The sequence below is a fragment of the Bison bison genome, unplaced genomic scaffold, assembly GCF_000754665.1.
Source record: "Bison bison bison isolate TAMUID 2011002044 unplaced genomic scaffold, Bison_UMD1.0 scf7180017864470, whole genome shotgun sequence".
NCBI lineage: Eukaryota > Metazoa > Chordata > Mammalia > Artiodactyla > Bovidae > Bison > Bison bison.
This window is the reverse complement of record NW_011495031.1, coordinates 3,455,796-3,462,030: the sequence shown is the minus strand read 5'-3', so window position 1 is coordinate 3,462,030 and position 6,235 is coordinate 3,455,796. Positions and strand designations below refer to the sequence as shown.

The 6,235-nt window shown below is 39.9% G+C and overlaps 1 protein-coding gene and 1 non-coding gene across 2 annotated transcripts in view; both read left to right on the top strand.

Moving 5' to 3' along the window:
* The window catches only part of PDZRN4 (PDZ domain containing ring finger 4), a 431,600-nt gene that overhangs the window by 251,246 nt on the left and 174,119 nt on the right, over nt 1-6,235 (top strand). The window lies entirely within an intron of this gene.
* On the top strand, nt 2,704-2,776 carry TRNAQ-CUG. Its single transcript has one exon. It is a non-coding gene; the product is annotated as a tRNA-Gln (tRNA).

The following is a 6,235-nucleotide window of genomic DNA, read 5'->3' as shown; positions in this document are numbered from 1 at the left end:
GGCTTAAAGCTCAACATTCAGTAAACAAAGATCATGGCATCTGGTCCCATCATTTCATGGCAAATAGATGGGGAAACAGTGGCTGACTTTATTTTTTGGGCTCCAAATCACTGCAGATGGTGATTGCAGCCATGAAATTAAAAAGCACTTACTCCTTGGAAGGAAAGTTATGACCAACCTAGACAGCATATTAAAAAGCAGAGGCATTACTTTGTCAACAAAGGTCCGTCTAACCAAGGCTATGGTTTTTCCTGTGGTCATGTATGGATGTGAGAGTTGGACCGTGAAGAAAGCTGAGCACCAAAGAATTGATGCTTTTGAACTGTGGAGTTGGAGAAGACTCTTGAGAGTCCCTTGGACTGCAAGGAGATCCAACCAGTCCATCCTAAAGGAAATCAGTCCTGGGTGTTCATTGGAAGGACTGATGTTGAAGCTGAAACTCCAATACTTTGGCCACCTAATGCGAAAAGCTGACTCATTTGAAAAGACTCTGATGCTGGGAAAGATGGCAGGCAGGAGGAGAAGGGGATGACAGAGGAGGAGATGGTTGGATGGTATCACCGCCTCAATGGAAATGAGTTTGGGTGGATTCTGGGAGTTGGTGATGGACAGGGAGGCCTGGCGTGCTGCGGTTCATGGGGTCACAAAGAGTCTGACAACTGAGTGACTGAACTGACTGAAGCATTGAATGATAAAGTAGAATTTATACAGTTCTAATAGGGTTATTTTCCCCTGCTTCTCGGAGCATCATGCTGTAGCAGATTATCATTTATTTGAATTTATAACTGACATTGACAAACAAAAAAACTACATTGATATTTGCATGTATTAACTTTTTAAAAATAGAAACATGCTTTAAAATCTAAATTGGAAAACTTGGAAACATCACTTTCATTCTATGGAACAGTAATGAAAGTGGAATGTCATCCTAATTGAATCATTGGTATCATTTCTGCTTATATATTATCAGGAAAGTGTAGGTGGGAGAAAGATACTGTGATATACACTTTAAAACACTAACAAAGGCATTATAGCTTGCATCAAAACAAGGAAGTAACCGTAGTTGCTACATATGGATGACTGACTTGAAAACTGGCCTTAAGGAATTTTATTCCTAGTAAAACATCCCTGACTTTTTAAAAATTCTGTGATCATGTTTCATGCAAATCCAAAAGTAAGCTGCATCTCTATATATAGTCATGACTTCGTCCTATTTAAAATGGTTAAACCGAGGATTCTATAAAGATTCTCTACATTTTGCCTGTGGCTACTTTTCTACCATGAAATTTCAGAGTTGGCTGTTATGTAAAACAAAGCAATTTCACTGCAGTCCTCCTTGGAAGACAGCTCTGATATATGAAGAAAGCATTGATCTATTGCTGCTTCCCTGAGTGGATACAGCAGCAGCCAAAGGAAAAGGGCTTGGCTGGAGAATAGACGGGTGACCATTGTCGGTGTAGGTGTCAGTGGCAGGGTGACTGCTGGCTCAGATCAGCATCTGGCTGACAACTCACAGCCTGGGAACCAGTCAAATGTGACAAATCTCCCCTTGCAATTTGATGGGATGCCCTGCTTGATTTCTTGTAGCCAGAAGAAAAGCAGATTTCCGATTAAGGCTGCTTTGTAACTCCATTCAGAGATAAAACAGGATTTTCTATGCTAATTTGTACTCTTTTCCATAGGAAATGAGAATAAAAAGAAACCCTTTGTTAAATGGGCTTGAGCAATAACTCTGTCGTAAGTGCCTTTCTTTTCTTGTTGTTTTGTCCTGAACGCTGGTGTTTATATTTGGTGTTTTGGTTATATGCTTTTTTAAAAAGTAGGATGGCTTCTGTGAGAGTTGCCATAAAGCTGTGGTTAGACAGTGTTCACTGCCAAACTAGTGTCTCCATGTGCTGTAATCCTGTTTAGTACCTGTACAATAGTGGAACAGCTGGTGCAGGCTGCAGTTGGTATGTGAGTATGCTATGTTGGGACTTGGGATCCACACAGACGATGAACCAGGTCAGCTTAGAACAGACCTAAGCACCCCTCAGACAGCTGGCTCAGTAACTATACACTAGCCAATCTTGGGAGGGTGATTCATGGAATAACATTAATTTTCTTCTCTAGCAGACGGTGAGGTAACGGAAGCCAGGTTGATTGTGCTGCCTTGGGATTTCTACCTAATGATCTTCTGGAAAGCAGGTGCATTGGCAAGGATTTTAAGCTTCTGAAAATTCAACTAGTATTACAGAGTAAACCTTTGCTGCCATGGGGGTTTTACAGGAGCTGGGTGCATTAATGTGAGATCATTACAAAGCATTTTGGTGACTACTACAGAATTAATGGCACTTTTATGACTTGTGGTTAATGAATGTCAAGAAATAAGAGTTTATATCTGTTCAAATTGTAATTTTAAATCAAACTTGCAAGCTGTCAGATGCATCCACCACATGAGGACTCCTTCTTGGTAATATTTGGTGTTTCTCTACATCCATCACAATTTTAGATCGTTGCTTGGAACCTCAGCTACAGTTCTACATAGGCTTGATGTAAGTTTTACCATGACAAAAGCAAAGCAAGTTGTCGCTTCCAAGAGGGCAATTTCCATGTCGTCCCTGTGGAAATTTAAGTTTACTTCAGCATTGAAGTAGGTAAAATTATTCCTATTTGTGGAGCGTCTCCTGATTTTGTTAAGTAGCATTCTTTAAGTTACTGATTGGCCGTGTGGCCTAATGGATAAGGCGTCTGATTCTGGATCAGAAGATTGAAGGTTCAAGTCCATTCATGGTCGTTTGTTAAGCTCAAGTAATGCAGGGGCATCTGCTGTGAGCCCATTCAACTCTCTGTCCTTCCCACACTTCTAAATCATCCAGTCTTTACTCATCTCTGTCTTCTGCCTGAGGAAAAAAATCTCCCTCCAATCAATACCAATTGATTTTACCATGCCTCTCATCCTATTTACTCTGACTTCCTTTACTTTCCTGTTCCATCTCTCTGCAGCATCTTCAGTCTCTTCTTTCTTCCATGCATTCCTCTTTTAAAACGAGCAGACGAACAAATCCTTTCTTGATCCTGTCATCTCCTACAGTGTCATTTCAGCTTCCTCTTCTCTCTATTACACATTTCTTGAAAGAATAGTCTTCATCCACTGTCAACACTTGGTCACTTGCCCCATCCCTCATTCAACTCTCTGTAGACCTCACTGTCTTCCCCTACACAGCCTCTCAAGAATGGCTGGTACATTCCAACCTACCACCCTCCACACCACACCACTACCTGGAATCCTCAGCCATACTTGACCCTGCTAACGAGCCCCTCATTTTTGAAACTGGGTGGATTCTTGACTTTCTTGACTCTTTCTTCTCTATAGGTTCAGTTCTGAAGTCTATTTTTCTGTATCTTTTTCTGTGATATTTTCCCAATTCACTATTGTCAAATATATCTTAGTGACCTTCACATCCTTATAATTATATTTGCCCTTTCTAACTAAAATTTAAACTCCATAGAGGACATCTTATTTGAAGAAGTATCTCGATACAGTCATACCCAATTCCAATCTATTTCCACAGTAACTCTTCTTCCTGGCACCCTTATCTCTATTAATGACACAGCTTTGAAATCAGACAGCCGGTCTTACAAATGTTCTAATTGTTGATTCCTTCCTATCCCTTGGGGGCTTCCATGGTGACTCAGACAGTAAAGAATCTGCTTGCAATGCAGGAGACCCAGGTTCAATCCCTGAGTTGGGAAGATCCCCCAGAGAAGGGAATGGCTACCCACTCCAGTATTCTTCCCTGGGAAATCCAATGGGCAGAGGAGCCTGGCAGGCTACAGTCCATGAGCTCTCAAAGTCGGACATGCCTGAGCGAGTAATACTTACGCTTCATATTCCTTGCCAATTACTTGGCAAAACAGCTTCTTCCTATTTCTGTAGCATTTCTCTCATTTGCTCAGTATACACTTCTTTTCCATTCCCCCTTTTAATGACTGTTTATACACTATTGTAAAAGATTAATTTTTATTATTAATACTGTTATTAGATTCCTCTTTGTTTCTTCCAGGTCAAAACTCTTGAAAAATTGAAACAATGGCCTATACATTGTCGCTCCCTTACACAAAAATCTTCAGTAGCTCTTCATTACCCACTACAGAAAGAATAAACACAGACCACCCAATAGACAAGTTCATCTCTTCTCAGAGGATTGATTCCACAATTTACCCTGCAGGGTAAATTATGTCATTCCTTTAATGTTCCTATGCTTTCTTATTCATATGTTCACTATTCTTTTCACTGAAAATTTTTCTACAGCTCCTCCATCTCTCCTGGCTAAATATATCCTATCTTATGAAGTTTTTCTGAGAAACAGTAAAAATATTACCAACATTGAAGTCCAAATACATGCATTATATACTTATAAGTAAATGATATATAAAATAGATCTCTCATCAAGCTAATACCCCACTGTGACTAGTATACTATATCTCTACTGATAGTTCTGTTTTAATGATTTATTTATTTAATTATTTAAGGTTAGCAGTGTATCCGTGTGTATCAATAAATACTTGTTGAATGAACAAATGAATTTAACTGATGGTTTTTAATTAGAATCTCTTGGCTCATTATCTTGGTCTTTCTTGAGGCTGACAAAGTTATCCATTTTGCTTTTATTTGTAATTTTATTCTCACTGATGTGTACACCATTTACACCTATTTATACTATTTACACTAATGGAAATAGTTAAACGGATTTATTGTTGAAGCAGAAAAAGAAAAATAAACACAAATATAATTAATTTTTATTTTATTAATTAATATTAGAAGAAAATATTATGTATCTGCCATTACACATCAAAAATTATGAAATAAATTCCCAGTCAAAGGAGCTATGTGTCACAGACACCTAGAAGATTGTCTGGCACGTTCATGAACCTCTGTTGGTTATCATTATTGTAATAAATTTCTAGTAATAAACTCCATTGGATATCATGACTAGTGTCCAGAGTTTTATGAACATATACTTGCACACAAAATCTACATGTGCATCTCATTCTCTGTGCATATGTGCTTACATAGTACACGCACAATGGGAACTTCTTTTGTCAATATGACATTTATTCAAGTCATGAGTAGCTAAGCTCCTGTCTGCCATAGCTCCCTTCTTTTTATGAATGCCTATTCTGGGTGTTCTTTGGAAGGAATGATGCTAAAGCTGAAACTCCAGTACTTTGGCCACCTCATGCGAAGAGTTGACTCACTGGAAAAGACTCTGATGCTGGGAGGGATTGGGGGCAGGAGGAGAAGGGGACGACAGAGGATGAGATGGCTGGATGGCATCACCGACTCGATGGACGTGAGTCTGGGTGAACTCCGGGAGTTGGTGATGGACAGGGAGGCCTGGTATGATGCAATTCATGGGATTGCAAAGAGTCGGACATGACTGAGCAACTGAACTGAACTGAACTGAACTGATATGGTTATCCTAAAGTATTTCTGATTTCATTTGTCCAACAACTCCTCTTTGTTCATTAAAACTTAGCATAGAATCAACTCCGATTTTTTTGTTTGTTTCTTTTTGGTACTCCGTGGCAATAATTTAAATTAGATAAATCTTTAAGCTTCTTTATACTACAAAATGTTCCCAAAATTTATCTGAATTTATATAATCCTATACCTCTGATCTTTTGTACATGGTTCAGTTAGTTCAGTTCAGTTCAGTCGCTCAGTCGTGTCCACCTCTTCCCGACCCCATGAATCACAGCACGCCAGGCCTCCCTGTCCATCACCAACTCCCAGAGTTCACTCAGACTCACGTCCATCGAGTCAGTGATGCCATCCAGCCATCTCATCCTTTGTCGTCCCCTTCTCCTCCAGCCCCCAATCCCTCCCAGCATCAGAGTCTTTTCCAATGAGTCAACTCTTCATATGAGGTGGCCAAAGTACTGGAGTTTCAGCTTCAGCATTATTCCCTCCAAAGAAATCCCAGGGCTGATCTCCTTCAGAATGGACTAGTTGGATCTCCTTGTAGTCCAAAGGACCCTCAAGAGTCTTCTCCAACACCACAGTCCAAAAGCATCAGTTCTTCGGCGCCCAGCTTTCTTCACAGTCCAACTCTCACATCCATACATGACCACAGGAAAAACTATAGCCTTGACTAGACAGACCTTTGTTGGCAAAGGAATGTCTCTGCTTTTGAATATGCTATCTAGGTTGGTCATAACTTTCCTCCAAGGAGTAAGCGTCTTTTAATTT